We start from the raw sequence: 19,698 nt of genomic DNA, 5'->3' as shown, positions 1-19,698 counted from the left end.
GATGTGAGGCAGATTGAAATTTCTTAAAAAAAAACGTTTAAAGAAAATTTAGTGAAAATTGTGGTACTCGAAACGTGTGCTTTAAATTAAATGTGCTGCGAGCCGATTAAATATCAACTTCAATTCAAACGAGTGAAAAACATCAGATTGGTTCACAATGACCTATTATACACTACGGTTTACCCCAGGCGTACCACGTTAACATAGAAATCAATAAAAATATGAGAATTTTCCAAAAGTAACACCGAAAGTGTCATTCGTTATATAAAGTGTTGGAGTCAGATATAAAAACAAGTATATACGGCCGAAAGTTCAGCCAGGCCGGATCTTATGTGACCTCCACAATGTAATGCGTACAAAATTTTACTAAAGATTGTCTTCCACAATCGAATTACTTGGATTTTGGTAACAGTTGCCGATGGCAAAGTATAGTTTTATTGCTAATCATTATCTTCTAAATTATAAGTTAGTACATATGTAGTCTAGGTTATGACGGTTTCGACTGTAATAAAAAGTGCAACATTTGCGAAATTGTTTGCAAAATAAAACGACTGTGTTATATCTTTTAAATTTAGGATCCCTGACAGTATTACATATTATCAACCTTTTTAGGATAGCACTATAATTTGAGCGTAAGAACAATTAAGGAAAAAATATTGTATCCCTACGGTTACACTATTTCGCCGAAACCAAAAGAAATTGGAAGGATATATTTCAAACCAATAGTATGAAATTAGGCACACCGATATTTCGGGCTCTCTTACACTATTAGTCCTGTGTGATACCACCGTGGTGACCTTCCTTCTTATCACTGAGTGCTGCCCAATTATAAGGCACCTCCTTTTATAACCGAGTCCAAACGCCACATTGCGATGAAGGTTAGGTTAGGTATAGTGGCAGCCCGATATTTCAGGCTCACTTAGACTATTCAGCCCATTGTGATACCACAGTGGTGAACTTCTCCCTTATCACTGAGTGCTGCCTGATTCCATGTTAAGCTCAATGACAAGATACCTCCTTTTTATAGCCGAGTCCTAATTGCGTTCCACATTGCATTGAAACCACTTAGAGGAGCTTTGAAACCCTCAGAAATGTCACCAGAATGACTGAGGTGGGATAATCCACCGCTGAAAAACTTGTTGGTTTTCGGTCGTAGCAGGAATTGAACCAACGACCTTTTGTATGCAAGGCGGGCATGCTAACCATTGCACCAAGGTGGATCTTGCGTTGAAACCACTTACACGCAAAAACCAAATTCTTTCCTCCCAAACGAAATTTTAGACAAACAAAGATCGTTTCTCAATTGCTTTTCACTGTAAGGAAGTTTATTTGGAAGAAAAGTATATACTTTTTGTGATAAACGTTTATTCTTTTCCAATTTCATATAGACTAATTAAAAAAAAAAAGAATCTTTTCTGGCTAATTGCATTTTCCCTCACACATTTCTCACTTCCACGAAGTTTCTTAGTTCTTAGCACCTTTTTCTGTAATACAAACAATGTAGAAGAAATTATTCGATTTTATAAATTTTAGCTTTCGTCTGGACGGAGAATCGAACCGCGGACCATGCAATTTGTAAGCCAACACACTACCCAGTGGGCTACGTAGCTGTTATTGTCATCAATAGACAATTATCGTGATCGGTTATATTTATATAGCGTAGTTTGCGGCGCCCACGAGCCCATTAAACAAATTTTATTGGGCACCGTAGAGCAGTGGTTGGCACGTCCGCCTTGCATACCAAGGGTCATGGGTTCGATCTCTGCTTCGACCGAACACCAAAAAGTTTTTTTTTATATATAATCGAGATATGTTCGGAGGATTCCGAAAAGGTGTTAAACATTACTATATTAATTTTTTACTATGAAACTGTAAAATGTGTCTTTTTAAAAACTTGAAGTCAGAAAAGAACAGTGCTTGATATAAACGAAATGGACTGTTTTGTTGCTTCAAAAATTTTTTTTTAGTGAAAAAATTAAAATTTTGTAAAATTTTTTTGGTGATAAAAGTTTAAAATTTTCGAAGAAATTGAAAAAACTCTAACAAAAAAAAAACGTTTTCGGTACACGTTTTCCAAACGTTTTTTTTTTCTTTGTATGTAGAAAAGCTTTGAAACTCTCAGAAATGGCACCAGAATTGTATGCAAGATGGATTCACTAACCATTGCGCAACGGTAGATGAAATTTGGTCCTCTAAAAGTTCAGGAGGTCAAATCTGCGGATCGGTTTATATGGGGGCTATATATAATTATGAACCTATATGGCAAGAAAAATCTGGGAGTCGGTGTTTCCATTTGGACTATGTGCATGTAGAGAAGCTTTGAAACTCTCAGAAATGCCACCAGAATTGCTGAGAGGGGATAATCGACCGCTGTTTGGTCAACACTGGAATGGAATCCACAACTCTTTGTATGCAAGATGGATTCACTAACCATTGCACCACCTCTAAAAGTTCAGGATCGGTTTATTTGGGGGCTAGAGGTGTGCACGTGACACGAAATTGTCGTGACTCACGAAAATCTTCGTGAGTCACGAGTGAGTCGTGAGTCACGCTGGCGGCAACGGCGTGAGTGTGCGTGAGCATGATTAACCAACCAAATGTCGTGCGTGAGCGTGAGTCACGAAAATAATATCTTCGTTAGTGTGCGTGACTACGAATTTCGGAAAAACACGCTCACGACAATAATCCCGCTGCCGAACATAAAATGCTTACGATTTGAATTCATTTATAATTTTAGTGACATCCTAGGTGGTAAGATTTTTATAACGCAAACGATTTTAATCATACTCATGTTTTCAGTCAGGTTCTAAAGTAAATCACTCATAAAATTATTCGTGAGTCACGACATTTTTCGTGAGTCACGATATTTTTCGTGAGTCACGACATTTAAAAGATTTGCGTGCGTGAGTGTGCGTGAGTACAAAATTTCTTTTCGTAAGCGTGCGTGAGCGTGAGTCCTACCAAAAAATATCGTGCGTGAGTGTGCGTGAATAAGATTTCTCCGTCGTGAGTGTGCGTGAGCGTGAGCAAAATATTACTCACGTGCACACCTCTAATGGGGGCTATATATAATTATGAACCTATATGGCAAGAAAAATCTGGGAGTCGGTGTTTCCATTTGGACTATGTGCAGCAAAATCCGACCTACATCAATAACGACTACTTTTGTTAAATTTCAAGTCTATAGTTCGGTTCGTTCGAAAGTTAGGGTGATTTCAACAGACGGATGGATGGTTACTGCTAGGTCGGTTCAGAACTTCATCAGGATCCATAACAATTTTCATGAAGCTACGTTAGCTAAGTAATTTTTAAACCGATCCATGGATATATCTGTCAACTTGTGTATACATTCTATATGCCAGTTAGGAGCTTAACTGCTAGAAATTTTTCAGTTAAAAAGGAGTAAAAATATTTGCAATTTACTTTCTGTTAACTGACAGTTAAAGCCTAACGGAGCTAGATGAAAATGGCCGTAAGAGTTAAATATTCCTTAAATTATAATTTTACACCTACACTGAAAAAATATTTACGTGCTATTAAAGATCACAAAGAAAAATATCACCAAAATTTTGTCAACTAAAATATTAATCAAATTTTAAAAAATATTTAATTAAACATTTAATTAGTTCAACAATTTTTGTACTTGAAACAAAAGTCAATCATAAAAAATAATTGTATCAATTAATTTTTTAATTGGAACAATAAATTTGTTAATTGATTTTGGTGAGTGATACTATCATTTCTGTTCTGTTACTATCTGAAGATATTTCAATTAAATATTAATTGGATCAATTAATTTCATGATTGAAGCCAAATCATATTTTTTCTGTGTACGCTACCTAAAATTTATGGATGCGCAATTCACACATTATTAAGGGCAAATTCCTTTAAAATAATGCAATTTTTAATCTTTGCTTTAATTTTTTTATTAATTTTTTGACACAAATGTTAGAAATTTGCGTCCTTCCGTCAAGGTCCTATATCTTTGAAATGAAACATTTTTGATTTAAAGAAATCGTCCGTAAATTAACTGAAATATTTAATCTTTAGGTTTAAGATGAAAACGATTCGATACGCTAAAACTTATTTTGAGGATTTTGTATCTTTAGTTAAACTTTTTTTAAAATTAAGAAAACATTTTTCTTGTTTTGAAGTATATGTTATAATTTGGATTTTTGAATTGGCATTTGTTTCTACGTGAATTGTTTTATTTATTTATCGCAAAATTAGAGTGAAAATTCCGTAAATGAGACTTAAATCCTAATTTTAATTTTATTGATCCTTTAAAGGTACAAAGTTCCCTCAAATATGTCCTTACATCTATGGCTCGAACTTAATACCAAAATCCTTAAGAGAAGGTCAAAATCTTGGGATCCAAGTAAACTTTTTTTTAGTGTGCAAGTGAAACGATTAAATTATTTGCTTCCGATAATTTGTAATCTACTACGGAACCGATTTCCCGTAGAGTTGTCTTAATCATATTTTTATACCCTGCGCCACACTGTGGAACCGGGTATTATAAGTTAGTGTATATGTTTGCAGCACCCAGAAGGAGACGAGTTAGACACAAGGTGTCCTTGGCAAAAATGCTCAGGGTGGGCTCCTGAGTCGATATAGCCATGTCCGTCTGTCCGTGAACACGTTTTTGTAATCAAAGTCTAGGTCGCAGTTTTAGTCCAATCGACTTCAAATTTGGCACAAGTATGTGTTTTGGCTCAGAATAGAAATCGGTTCAGATTTAGATATAGCTCCCATATATATCTTTCGCCCGATATGGACTAATACGGTCCCAGAAGCCAGAGTTTTACCCCAATTTGGTTAAAATTTTGCACTAGGAGTACAATTGTAGTGTAGTCAAGTGTGCCAAATTTGCTTGAAATCGGTTCAGATTTAGATATAGCTCCCATATATAGATTTTGCCCGATTTACACTCATATGACCACAGAGGTCATATGAGTGTTGAAATTTTGCACAGGGAGTAGAAGTAGCATTGTAGCTCTGTGTGCCAAATTTGGTTGAAATCGGTTCAGATTTGGATATAGCTCCCATATATATGTTTTTCTGATTTCGACAAGAATGGTCAAAATACCAACATTGTCCTTGTAAAATCGCCACTGCTTAGTCGGAAAGTTGTAAAAATGACTCTAATTTTCCTAAACTTCTAATACATATATATCGAGCGAAGTTTCCTTAAAATTGCTTCAGATTTAAATGTTTCCCATATTTTGTTACTAACATTGTGTTCCACCCTAGTGCATTAGCCAACTTAAATTTTGAGTCTATAGATTTTGTAGAAGTCTATCAAATTCTGTCCAGATCGAGTGATATTTAAATGTATGTATTTGGGACAAAGCTTTATATATAGCCCCCAACACATTTGACGGATATAATATGGTATCGAAAATTTAGATCTACACGCTCACAAAAAATCGCTTCTGTAACATATACTCCCAAACATATTTTGCTTCAAGCATATATTTTTGGGTATTGCCCAAACATTTATATGTTTGATCTCTTCCAATATATAATATGTTTGAAAGCATATTGGTCTAAACAATATATGTTTGGGTAGTCTAAGTTCCAAACATTTTGTATTTTTGCATCCAAATTCAATAATGTTGTCTTCCAAAAAACAATATGTTATTATGTGAACATATAATATGTTTGGAAGCATTTTGCACCCAAAAATATTATACGCTTAAAAAAAATTCTCCCAAACAATATTGTGCTCAAAATTTTATTTATTTATTTATATATTTACAATCATAATGAATTATGAAAATAAACAGGTAATATAGGTGCTAACAACATAGGTTTTCGACCTGAATGCTCAAAATTTTGTTTCTGCCCAATTGTATATTCCCCCACATCTTTCTCACTTCCACGAGATTTTTTAGTTCTTAGCACCTTTTTCTGTAATACAAACATTGTAGAAGAAATTATTCAATTGTATGATTTTTTTATTTTAATTTTACCTTTTGCCGGACGGGGATTCGAACAGCGGGCCACACAGTTTGTAAGGATCAAAGCAGTAGCTGATCAATTGCCCAAGGAAAAATAAAATGTTAATTTTGTAATAACAAGCAACAACCACCAACTTAATTCAATATCGCTCCCTGTTAAATAGCGCTCCAAGCTACTAAACACATATATGTTTATAGGCTATTTCTAAATTAATATATGTTTGCATCCAAGCATATTATATTTACAAACATTTTATGTCCCAAACATAATATGTTCTAACATATTAACATAAATGTCCCAAACATGTTATGCTAGTTTATGAACATTATATGCTTGCACTCAAAAATATTGTGTTTAAAAATTTGTGTTCCAAACATATAATGTTTATAGCCAAACATATGAAAAACAGTCTTTTTCATCCGTGTACAAAGTGGTGCAGGGTATAGTCGGCCCCGGCCGACTTTAGACTTTCATTACTTGTTTTTTAATAAATAATCGATAATTGGTTGAAACACTGGACGTATTTCTGACCAAATGCTTTAGTCTTTTTTTATTGGCTTAGGTTATGAAAAAAATATAGCAATTAAAATTTCAAAAAATAGGCCAAAGTATAAAAATAGGTTTCACGCCGCAACATTACTTTATAATTATAGGCTTTTATTTTTTATACATACATCTAATTAAAAAAATATATATAGCCCATAAGCACATGATAATCTTTATATTTAGATCAATCGAAAATATTTTATTCGATTTACGATAAACGAACGAAACGTTGCCATCCCAATTCAATAAATTTTCAAAAATGAAGATCAAAGAATTTTATGAACAATTGAAGTGAGCTCTAACGATAAACAAATGTATTTTTGTTTAGTTTTTTTTTATATTTTTTATTATTTACACTTAAACTACGAATGTGTGAAGTCAATAGAAATTTAAAATATTTTAGCGCCATATACGCTTACGTTTATAATGCTGAGCAAAATTTTTGGAATAAAGGAAGCACAATTTTTTATAGGTATTTAAAATAAAATATGAAAAAGTACATATGTTTGAAAATTCTGCCTGATCGAATTCTATGTTTGTACCTAATAGGCACTACAGATATAAATTAAAAAACGCAAAAAATCGACCACATAAGTTTGAGTTTACATATCGTCGCTGTCAGTTGTGAGACAACTGCAATATATTTGGAATTCAAATTTCTCAAAAACTTCGTGGTTATCATATCTAATTTGTTACGAAAATGAATTAAAATGAAAATTTACCCTTGATATCTTGAAAACTGTATTTTAACTGCACAGGAAAATCTTTTAATTAAATTTTTGTAAGTCGCTTTTTTTATATTTTTTATGGTAAAATATGACAACATTTTTTAATTCACATACAAAACCGTAATTATAATATTCTAGTTGTACATGACGTAAAAAATAATCAATCAATCCGTCCATACTAAATTCATCGCTTCTGCACCACTTCCGAATCAAAAAATTTCCATTGCAAGCACAGAAAAAACATGTTTGGACATGGTTTCCGCATCCATTTAATGCTTAATTTAATGCTTAATGCTAAAGTAGGTAATTGTCGCGAAAAAAATGTATTTTGTCTTTGTAAAAATAATGTTCGAGTGGAGAAAAATAACAGGTTGGCTGATAAGTCCCCGGTCTGACACATAGATGGCGTCGCTAGTACTAAATGCATATTATTTTTATATAGTACCAACCATCAAATGATTCGTGTCAAAATTTTACTTCTTTAAGTCAATTAGTTTGTGAGATAGAGCGTCTTTTGTGAAGCAACTTTTGTTATTGTGAAAAAAAATGGAAAAAAGGAATTTCGTATTTTGATAAAATACTATTTTCTGAAGGGAAAAAATACGGTGGAAGCAAAAACTTGGCTTGATAATGAGTTTCCGGACTCTGCCCCAGGGAAATCAACAATAATTGATTGGTATGCAAAATTCAAGCGTGGTGAAATGAGCACGGAGGACGGTGAACGCAGTGGACGCCCGAAAGAGGTGGTTACCGACGAAAACATCAAAAAAAATCCACAAAATGATTTTGAATGACCGTAAAATGAAGTTGATCGAGATAGCAGAGGCCTTAAAGATATCAAAGGAACGTGTTGGATATAGGGAAGCTATACAATATTTGGATATAGGGAAGCTCTGTGCAAAATGGGTGCCGCGCGAGCTCACATTTGACCAAAAACAACAACGTGTTGATGATTCTGTGCGGTGTTTGGAGCTGTTAACTCGTAATACACCCGAGTTTTTCCGTCGATATGTGACAATGGATGAAACCTGGCTCCATCACTACACTCCTGAGTCCAATCGACAGTCGGCTGAGTGGACACCGACCGGTGAACCGTCTCCGAAGCGTGGGAAGACTCAAAAGTCCGCTGGCAAAATAATGGCCTCAGTTTTTTGGGATGCGCATGGAATAACTTTTATTGATTATCTAGAGAAGGGAAAAACCATCAACAGTGACTATTATATGGCGTTATTGGAGCGTTTGAAGGTCGAAATCCCGGTAAAACAGCCCCATATGAAGAAGAAAAAAGTGTTGTTCCACCAAGACAACGCACCGTGCCACAAGTCATTGAGAACGATGGCAAAAATTCATGAATTGGGCTTCGAATTGCTTCCCCACCCACCGTATTCTCCAGATCTGGCCCCCAGCGACTTTATCTTGTTCTCAGACCTCAAAAGGATGCTCGCAGGGAAAAATTTGGCTGCAATGAAGAGGTAATCGCCGAAACTGAGTCCTATTTTGAGGCAAAACCGAAGGAGTACTACCAAAATGGTATCAAAAAATTGGAAGGTCGTTACAATCGTTGTATCGCTCTTGAAGGGAACTATGTTGAATAATAAAAACGAATTTTGAAAAAAAAAATGCGTTTTTCTTTGTTAGACCGGGGACTTATTAGCCAACCTGTTATATGTTGACAATAAGCATTTAAATGGTTCTCAAATGCCGCAAATATATTCTATTATTTAAATGATAGAATTTGAGACCATTACATGGTCGGGAAAATCATGTACCTCACCATTCAATTTTTTACTTTTTTGCTGAGAAAAAAGTATTTTTATAGGTTATGTATAGACATGCCTAGAATCATTACATGGCCATAAAGACAATGTACATTGTTTTCGCACCCTCACAAAAAATCGCTTCTGTAACATATACTCCCAAACATATTTTGCTTCAATCATATACATTTTTGGGTATTGCCCAAACATTTATATGTTTGATCTCTTCCAATATATAATATGTTTGAAAGCATATTGGTCTAAACAATATATGTTTGGGTAGTCTAAGTTCCAAACATTTTGTATTTTTGCATCCAAATTCAATAATGTTGTCTTCCAAAAAACAATATGTTATTATGTGAACATATAATATGTTTGGAAGCATTTTGCACCCAAAAATATTATATGCTTAAAAAAATTCTCCCAAACAATATTGCGCTCAAAATTTTATTTATTTATTTATATATTTACAATCATAATGAATTACGAAAATAAACAGGTAATATAGGTGCTAACAACATAGGTTTTTGACCTGAATGCTCAAAATTTTGTTTCTGCCTAATTGTATATTCCCCCACATCTTTCTCACTTCCACGAGATTTTTTAGTTCTTAGCACCTTTTTCTGTAATACAAACATTGTAGAAGAAATTATTCAATTGTATGATTTTTTTTTTATTTTAATTTTACCTTTTGCCGGACGGGGATTCGAACAGCGGACCACACAGTTTGTAAGGATCAAAGAAGTAGCTAATCAATTGCCCAAGGAAAAATAAAATGTTAATTTTGTAATAACAAGCAACAACCACCAACTTAATTCAATATCGCTCCCTGTTAAATAGCGCTCCAAGCTACTAAACACATATATGTTTATAGGCTATTTCTAAATTAATATATGTTTGCATCCAAGCATATTATATTTACAAACATTTTATGTCCAAAACATAATATGTTCTAACATATTAACATATATGTCCCAAACATGTTATGCTAGTTTATGAACATTATATGCTTGCACTCAAAAATATTGTGTTAAAAAATTTGTGTTCCAAACATATAATGTTTATAGCCAAACATATGAAAAACAGTCTTTTTCATCCGTGCGTGACCATTTAATTTTTTTTTGCAGCGAAACGAGTTTTATTAAAACATATTTTCATTGAAATGGACGGAGAATACGCAATTACTGTGTTTGTGTTAATTTATTTATTCAAAAGTGGTACGTGGTTTTATGTGAACACAAAAAAGGAAAGTGTAATTGAAAATATACCTGTTTTTTGTTGTGCATTTTGATATATGGTATAATTTATTTTTATTTGCACTTACATGATGTCTGCGTTTGTACATTTGATGGACACGAAGTAAATATGGAATGATTACTTATTGTTGAAATTGAACCAAAATAGAGTGTGTAAAATATGTGATGTTTGCTTGCACGACATTATAAATACAAATAAACAATGAATTAATTTATAAATAAATAAATAAATTTTGTGTTTTCTTTCCTCAAGTGGCGTCCTTTTTCGACGTCGAAAAAAGTTTTTTCATAAAGATCAAAAAATTGTAGATTGTAACCATGTTCTTTTAACTGGACGAAAACCATTTTTGACGAATATCATAGATCGTGACCATTGTCTTTTAATGAAAACAAAATTCTTTTTTTATCAATATAATAACATTTTAGATGAGAACAATTTTATTTTTCTTAGAACCACGTTCACTGAGCGAACATGGTTGCAGGTGAAAATGTTACATGGTCGCTGCAAAAATAGCTCCTATCATATTATTTTGTTATTCGAATATGATTGTGACAATCATGTTCCTTCTCTGCGTGTACTTTTTGGCAACGCTTTTTTTCTGGGCTATCACTTCTTCCCGATCACACTTTGAGTATTATTTCAAAGATATCATGACCTACTTAGTTTCTTAGCAACGACCTTCCCACCTATTACTTCATTAAAGATTGCCTTTTTCTAAAACGTATAAAATTTTACAAAAAGGCAGTTAATTAAATTTGTTAACAGATGAGAATTTATACATCATAAAAATTATTCAGTATTTTGCTACGGTCAATAAAATCCTCATAAAATCTTGAGAAGATAAAAGTGTGCTTACTAGTCGGTATCGTTAACAATATGGAAGTGGTGGTACTTCCTCTGGTCTTCTTCAGAGTTAAGTTTGTAGATGTTAACGTGTATATGGCAAATGAAGGGTTGAAAAAAGGTTTTAATGCACATCGCCAGCGAACCCTAATTTTTGGCCCATGATTTTGCCCCTACTACAGCGATATCTCGCGTAGATTTAAAAACAATCGTCTTCCTTTCCAAAGTCGATCAAACCACTAACACGCTGGAAAACTATTGACCTACGAAAGAATTTTAGCACAATTAGCAATTTTAGCAAGTTCATAATCTTTGCTTTAAAACTCTTTCATTCAATTTAGGATACAAATAATTTCGTGTCCGAGAAAATAAGTTCTTATCCTTAAAGGCAAATAGATCTTCATTTATGATGCTCGTTGCCACGTTTGCCCCCAACGAAACTTGGTTGCCCAGAAAGAAAAACTTTAACAACAAATGAGAACTTGGTTGGTCTAAGCGTTTGTTTCCGAGAAAAGAAATTAATTTTTTGCGTATATATCAACTTTTCAAATTTCGATATTTGCATAAGTCGAAAGAAAATCAATTTCGGTGTCGGTTTTTAAAATTTTGTAAAAAGTCCAAAAATCTTGGTTCATTCTTCATTCAGTCAGTCATGTACACTTGTCACTCCTAGAATATGTTCATCACATCCTCTCCTTGTGTGACTTAATATATTGTCAGTGTAGTATTTTTGTTATGTTCATATATCCAAAATTATAGTTTGATTTATGTTTTTTTTGCAGCATATGAAAAGCGACCATTAAACACCCCAAAATGTTGGCTATTCTCTTAGCAATGAAATTTCCCATCAAAATGTCATAAAACTGAAATTGTTTTAATGAATTATCGGTTGTCAGAGACTAGGGGAGAAATTAAATAAACTCTTCAATTTGTTTTGTGTTATTTGTTTATCGACTTTTACGACCATTTAGACACCTTATTTAGCCACTCGACTCTGTTCACTAGCCCTGATGAAGTTCATTATTTGGTTGTTAATTTTATGGCTATAGTACTTGAGGGGCGGCCAGATCTTTGAGGTCCGTTTCCCTAGAGGCTAGAGACGTTTTGACGGATTATTTCGATTTTATTTCTTTTTTATGGCGCTGTGGTAATTTGATGTTTGCTTTATGGATGTTGTAGTTCATGTTCTAGCATTTTGTGGTTTCACACCATCGATTCGCTCTCTATTCAACAGCGTGTCTGTCAGTCTGCCGGCACCATACGTAGCACCATGACTCGTGTATGTTTTAAAATGTCGTAAAAACAATAAAACGATCGTAAAATGAATTGGCCTGTATTGTGAGACGGAGAAACAGGAAAACAATTGATTTGGTTTAGAAGAAAATACAGGTTTTGTTTATTTGATATCAGCACATTTCATCTGAAGGGCTTTCGACTCGAAATTCAACTGTGAAACGAAAAGGTGGCAATGATGTATTCCATGTTTACATGAACGATGCCATGATTACTGTTCTTATTCCATACAAAATTACATATTATCAAATATTCAAATGTACATCACGTAGCTGCTGGGATGATTTTCCTCTTGCATCCTTCATCAAATGAGATGATTGCGGATTTAAGAAATTGTGAATTCTAAAAGGTCTTCCTTTCGAAGAACACTGTTATGAGCTACTTATACTAAAAGAGACCAGCAGGTAACGCCAATTTTAGGACTTTGGTTAAGTTACGGTTCGCTAATAGCACCTGGGAAACTAGAAAGAAATCCTTCGGAAAGCTCTTGAAAAGGGGAAAACCCCAGGCGCTGCAATGAACTGTAACGTACGCGAGACCAATTTGCAGCGATAAAACCGAGCACTTAAAAGGCTTGAAAACAACTCTCCTCAAATATGATAGTATTGGAGACATTATTACACCATGTATTTGTTTTTCGTGACCATTCAATTGCATAGAGTTGTTGCAGCGAAAAGAGCATTTGTATCGTTTGTACACTGATAGAAAAAGTTTCGTTATATTAACGAAATGTGTCATTAAAACTGAGCCAATGAAACAAATTCGTTAATACAATGACATTTTTCGTTATTATAACGAAATTGGCGTTAATCAACGTAACGTTTCGTTCTATTAACGAATATTTAATTGTATTAATGAAAATGTTTCGTTATATCCATGAAAATTGTTTGTTGGCTCAATTTTAATGAAATTTTCTTTGTGTGTATACAGATATATCTAGAACAATCTATATATATATTTCTAGATCTAGATATATCTAGAACGACTTGTGCGATCCACTTGCTTTAGAGTTTGAATCTAGCTTATGATAGTTTTGTTCCAGGTGCTGAAGTCTCTATTGGGTGAACCCATATTTTTGTTGGGAGCCGTCTTCATAATAGAGCGAATTCATCTAAAATGATTTAAATCACGTTTGATACTTTGTTAGATACAAATTATTGAATGTAATAAAATTCTGAATTGATATTACCATGTCCGTTTTTATGGCTACCACCATAGAATGGTGTTGTCATTCCATTGTAACACATCGAAATATCGATTTTCGAGTATTTAAAGTTTATATACTCTTGATCTGGGATAAAGTCTAAGACAATATAATTAAGTCCGTATAACTGTTGCAATCACGCTACCTTCTTCCATTATGGCGCTATCGTCCTAAAATTAAGCACTGGTTCGTTTTCTTTTTTTTTTTGTTGGCAGACAGGGCAAGTTCGAAGATGGGCTATATTGATCCAGGTTTTGATATAGTCCCCGTACAATGCGAACACCCGATTTGAGGTCTTGCGCTTCTAAACCTATCGTTTTTATTCGATTTGTCTTAAATTGGAAAACTAGAGGTACTTTATGACCACAAATAGACCGTTTAGAGCGAAATTTTCGAGATTTCCCTGAAAATGGAAACCTAAGACCATAAATAAGTTTACGGAATATGGTGTATATCGATCCATTTTTTTGATATATCCCTCTTATAGACCTATCTCCCGATATGACTTATAGGGCCTCAAGAAACTGCAATTTGTTAGATTTTGCTTAAATTTGATACCTTTTATTTGAGGACCACAAAAAAGGGGTGCTCAATATGGCGTGTATCGTATTTTCCTGAAAATGGATATTTACAGGTATTTTACATTCGTAAAAACGTGTGCCGAATATGGTGTGTATCGGCTCATGTCCTGGTAAAGCCTCATGTACAAACCCTAGGTTTTATCCGATTTGCATGAAATTGGAAATCTAAAGGTATTTAAGGACCACAATCAGGTGTGCCGAATGGTGGGCTTATTGGTCCATGTTTTGGTATAGCTCCCATATAGACTGATGTGTCGATACTAGTCACCGCAATTTTTATCCGATTTACCTATAATTGGAAATCTAAAGAACTGCATCAAATTTATATGGGTCCATTTTTGGTAAAGTCTCCATATAGACTGATCTCACCATTTCATTTCGTCATCCAAATTGCCAGAAACTAAAAGTCAAATTTCTACAGCATATAGAGGCGTTATTTTTTGTTTTCAGCGATCGATTAACCCTTCTCAGCACTGCTGGTGACATTTCTGAGTGTTTCAAAGCTTTTCTAAGTGGTTTCACCCTAAAATGGAACGCCGTTCCCACTTGGGTATAAAAAGGAGCCATTGAGCTAAATATTGTATCGGGCAGCACTCTGTGATAAAAGAGAAGTTCACCACAGTTGTATGACAATGGATTGAATAGTCTATGGGAACCTGAAATAATGGGCTGCCGCAATACCTAACCTAACCTAAGGCATTATTTCATCATTTTCTTGCACGGTTACCCGAGATGTTTAAGATTCTTTTAAAACTGAATCAAAAAATGTTCATAAAAATCCAGAATCCAGTCCCCATGTAGAAACTTAAATTTTAACTTCGGGAATCATACCATTAGAGGTAGTATGTTTCTTTAAATCCACCCGAAACTCTACATATTTTCAAGCAGCCTGTTACGACTGTAAATACTTCATTCTCCATATTTAGGTCGTATAAGATAATAAAGTGGTCACCAAATTTTACATCACCTACCGAAATTTGAGTTGATGAGATGAAAAATTAAATGTGTCATTAAAATTTAGCCAATGAAACAAATTCGTTGACTTGTTTATATTAACGAATTTTCTGTTGGTCACCGAAACATTTTGTACCATTATTGATTTTTTTATTGTCTTCATAAAAACAATTCGTTAGGCCAATTAGAATTTCTCGTGGGTTCAGTTTTAATAATATTTTCTGTGTGAAATTTGGAAAAAATATTTTTCTGGTTGATTATCGTTCACCTTTTTATTTTATTTTTAAATAATAAAGGGTGATTTGTTAAGAGCTTGATAACTTTTTTTTAAAAAAAAACGCATAAAATTTGCAAAATCTCATCGGTTCTTTATTTGAAACGTTAGATTGGTCCATGACATTTACTTTTTGAAGATAATTTCATTTAAATGTTGACCGCGGCTGCGTCTTAGGTGGTCCATTCGGAAAGTCCAATTTTGGGCAACTTTTTCGAGCATTTCGGCCGGAATAGCCCGAATTTCTTCGGAAATGTTGTCTTCCAAAGCTGGAATAGTTGCTGGCTTATTTCTGTAGACTTTAGACTTGACGTAGCCCCACAAAAAATAGTCTAAAGGCGTCAAATCGCATGATCTTGGTGGCCAACTTACCGGTCCATTTCTTGAGATGAATTGTTCTCCGAAGTTTTCCCTCAAAATGGCCATAGAATCGCGAGCTGTGTGGCATGTAGCGCCATCTTGTTGAAACCACATGTCAACCAAGTTCAGTTCTTCCATTTTTGGCAACAAAAAGTTTGTTAGCATCGAACGATAGCGATCGCCATTCACCGTAACGTTGCGTCCAACAGCATCTTTGAAAAAATACGGTCCAATGATTCCACCAGCGTACAAACCACACCAAACAGTGCATTTTTCGGGATGCATGGGCAGTTCTTGAACGGCTTCTGGTTGCTCTTCACTCCAAATGCGGCAATTTTGCTTATTTACGTAGCCATTCAACCAGAAATGAGCCTCATCGCTGAACAAAATTTGTCGATAAAAAAGCGGATTTTCTGCCAACTTTTCTAGGGCCCATTCACTGAAAATTCGACGTTGTGGCTCGTTAGTAAGTCTATTCATGATGAAATGTCAAAGCATACTGAGCATCTTTCTCTTTGACACCATGTCTGAAATCCCACGTGATCTGTCAAATACTAATGCATGAAAATCCTAAACTCAAAAGAATCACCCTTTATTATCCAAAGTTTCAGTCATAGGTCAATAATAAAACATAAGATTGATTTTTTTCTTTTATTTTTATTTCCAATATTTGGGTCTTCGTTTTCATTTTTTTTTTTTGTTAAATAGAGTGTGAAAGTGTGCACACCAGAATAAATCCATGAAAAACGTTTTGACGAAGTCGACCGCAACATTTTTAATAAAAATAAAATAAAAATCGAAGAATTTTTTAAAATAACACTATATAGTATTTTAAAAAATTCTTCGATTTTTCAAATTTACAAGAATTGCAAATTTTACTTCTCTTTTTTTACTCCAAATTTTCTGTAGGACAGGCGGGCCAAAGATAGTTCACCAAAGCCTCATTTATAAAGAAAGAGATTCCATATAATTTATCATGTTACCTGGAACAACACGTAACAGCATCACAAAATAACGCATTACCTTCTACTTTTTTATATACAACAAAACAAAAAATCTCTGATAAAAAGACTATACAAGAATCCCATTGCGAGATACAAGAACTAAAAACGTTATTTCGCTTCAGCTGGAAAAATATAATACTCGCACTCATTTCCACGATAAAAAGGGCTTCGGCAAAACAAAAAATTCTGCTGAAATTCTAAAGAAATTATAACCCCAAAAGCAAGAGCTGTAAAAAACACAACGCATTTATGGAAGAAATTCTACCTATACAAGAGACCGGTTTTTTGCAATATGGCCAACCTTTGGAATACAACAACACCAATGACAGCAGGTAACGAAGTGTACGCATAACGCACGCACCACTCCTTGAACTCGACGCTTCAGAGATATTGTCTGCCTAATGGTTCTGATGGTAGAGAGTCGCTTGCATATGCTTTCAATTGACTCGCTCCATCTACATGGGTATGGGCGGACGGACACAGGTTGGACATGAGTTTCTTAGTTGTTGTTTTGCTTTTGACGATGGCTGTTGGTAAAGCCATTAGCTCATTGACCGCAGACATCATTCTTTTTTATTGTCATGGCACTGCGACAATATCTACACAATAAAACCAACAACAGCAACGAGAGATAGAGGTAAAAATATATCTCTAGCAGCATCGGTCATACTGTCAGCTTGGCTTTTCTTCCTGCTAAGATTGTCATCCACGTTGTTTTCGAGTTTCTCAAGAGATTTATGAGTTCCTCAGCGAATGAAAATTAAGCAAACTGAAAGGACATTCTTAGTTTTGAGATTGATTATCGTAGCATTTTTCATTTGAAAATGAGAAATTTACGTCATTTAAACAGCATTAGGGACTTTATGATTGGGAATAGTAGGGACATACGAAACAATGTGGTTCGCTTTATTTTAAAAAGCCACTGCAGTCTTATATATACCATCAAAGATATAATAGTTTTTGAGCTTATATAAAAGTCGAGATGAAATTCAAAATTATTATATCGTCTTCTTAAGGGCGGTACTATGTTCGCATTTATCGTTCCATTTATAATTTTAGAAAAAGTAATCGCGAAGACAAAGTGATCTTTAACTCGAAAACCAAACACAGTCACCAAAATATTTCCATTTAAAATTTTAATTGTGTAGCAATAAGGTATCCTTTGGATTAATAAGGTTAGGTTAGGTGGCAGCCCGATATATCAGGCTCACTTAGACTATTCAGTCCATTGTGATACCATATTGGTGTACTTCTCTCTTATCACTGAGTGCTGCCCGATTCCATGTTAAGCTCAATGACAAGGGACCTCCTTTTTATAGCCGAGTCCGAACGGCGTTCCACATTGCTGTGAAACCACTTAGAGGAGCTTTGAAACCCTCAGAAATGTCACCAGCATTACTGAGGTGGGATAATCCACCGCTGTAAAACGTTTTTTTTTGTGTTCGGTCGAAGCAGGAATCGAACCCACGACCTTGTGTATGCAAGCCGGGCATGCTAACCATTGCACCACGGTGGCACGGTGGATTAAAAACATATATGTCTATATTACTTATAATACCCAAGCAGTTACCCATGCTATACGAGTACATACTTGTTACTATATTAATATATTTTAGTCTAAGTATTTGTACTTTCTTTATGTATGTATGTATTATTTATGTATGTATGTATTAACAACATGAACTATTACATTTGTTTAAGTAGTCTTTGAGTTTTTATTTGTCATAGCATACTAAGATTTTTTTTGGATTAGACTTTAGATCTGAGCTTCCCAACCCAATTTGCTTCGCGCCCTCCAAAAAATTTATCAATTTCGTTGCGCCCCCACAACCTAAAGTAAATTTTGTTTACCCAAACAAACAAAAATAAATATTAACAAAAGCTGAAAATATGATTAACGGCCATTTTCTTGTAACTCCGTTAGGCTTTAACTGCCAGTTAACAGAAAGTAAATTGCAAATATCTTCTCTCCGGTTAACTTTAACTGAAAAATTTTCAGCAGTTAAATTTCTAACTGGCATGTGGAATATATAGGCAAGATGACAGATATATCCATGGTACGGTTTAAAAGTTCGTTAGCTAGCGGACCACTAACGGAGCTTCATGAAAATGGGGGTAACAATAATTAATTAAATAGTTAAAAATAAAAATGTTAATGAATATTAATATAAAAGAGTTTATCAATTAGTGGGAAATTTGACAATTGTTCCTTTCATTAGCTAGATTTTTAATATTTGGTACCATTACTGATAAAGTACGCCTTAAAAGTGACGAAAATGGTTTCAAAATTGTTAAAATGTGTGAATACAAAAGTGGGTACTGGTTCTGATATTTTAGCAAGAAATTTAGCCGTTGCAAATAAAGTGAACGACTAATAATGGAAAATCTACAACAAATTATAGAATTGCATGTAACTGCTATTCTTTTCTCACTATGGTTATAAATGAACATTTCGAAATTACGAATGGTATGCTCTTTTGTAGTATATTATTGGTGTTTTGTTGAACTTAACAATTAGTGTTGTTTTAACAAATTTAATGATACAAAACCTCCTTAACCAAAAAAGACTCTGCGCCCCCCTGGAACCTCGTGGTGCCACCCTAGGGGGGCGCGCCTCCATTTGGGTGTACTGCTTTAGATCAACTTTAATTGTCATATTAATAACAAGTATACACGGCCGTAAGTTCGGCCAGGCCGAAGCTTATGTACGCTCCACCATAGATTGTGTAGAAACTTCTTCTAAACACTGCCATCCACAATCCAATTACTTGGGTTGCGGTAACGCTTGCCCATGCCAAGGTATCTTAAAACCTCCTAACACCGTCTTCTAAATTGTAAGTAAGTCCATACGTATTATATATTAAATTAAACAAGTATATACGGCCTTAAGTTCGGCCAGGCCGAAGCTTATGTACCTTCCATCATGGATTAAG

The sequence above is a fragment of the Haematobia irritans genome, chromosome 1, assembly GCF_050003625.1.
Source record: "Haematobia irritans isolate KBUSLIRL chromosome 1, ASM5000362v1, whole genome shotgun sequence".
Lineage (NCBI taxonomy): Eukaryota > Metazoa > Arthropoda > Insecta > Diptera > Muscidae > Haematobia > Haematobia irritans.
Note: the sequence above shows the minus strand (reverse complement) of the source record.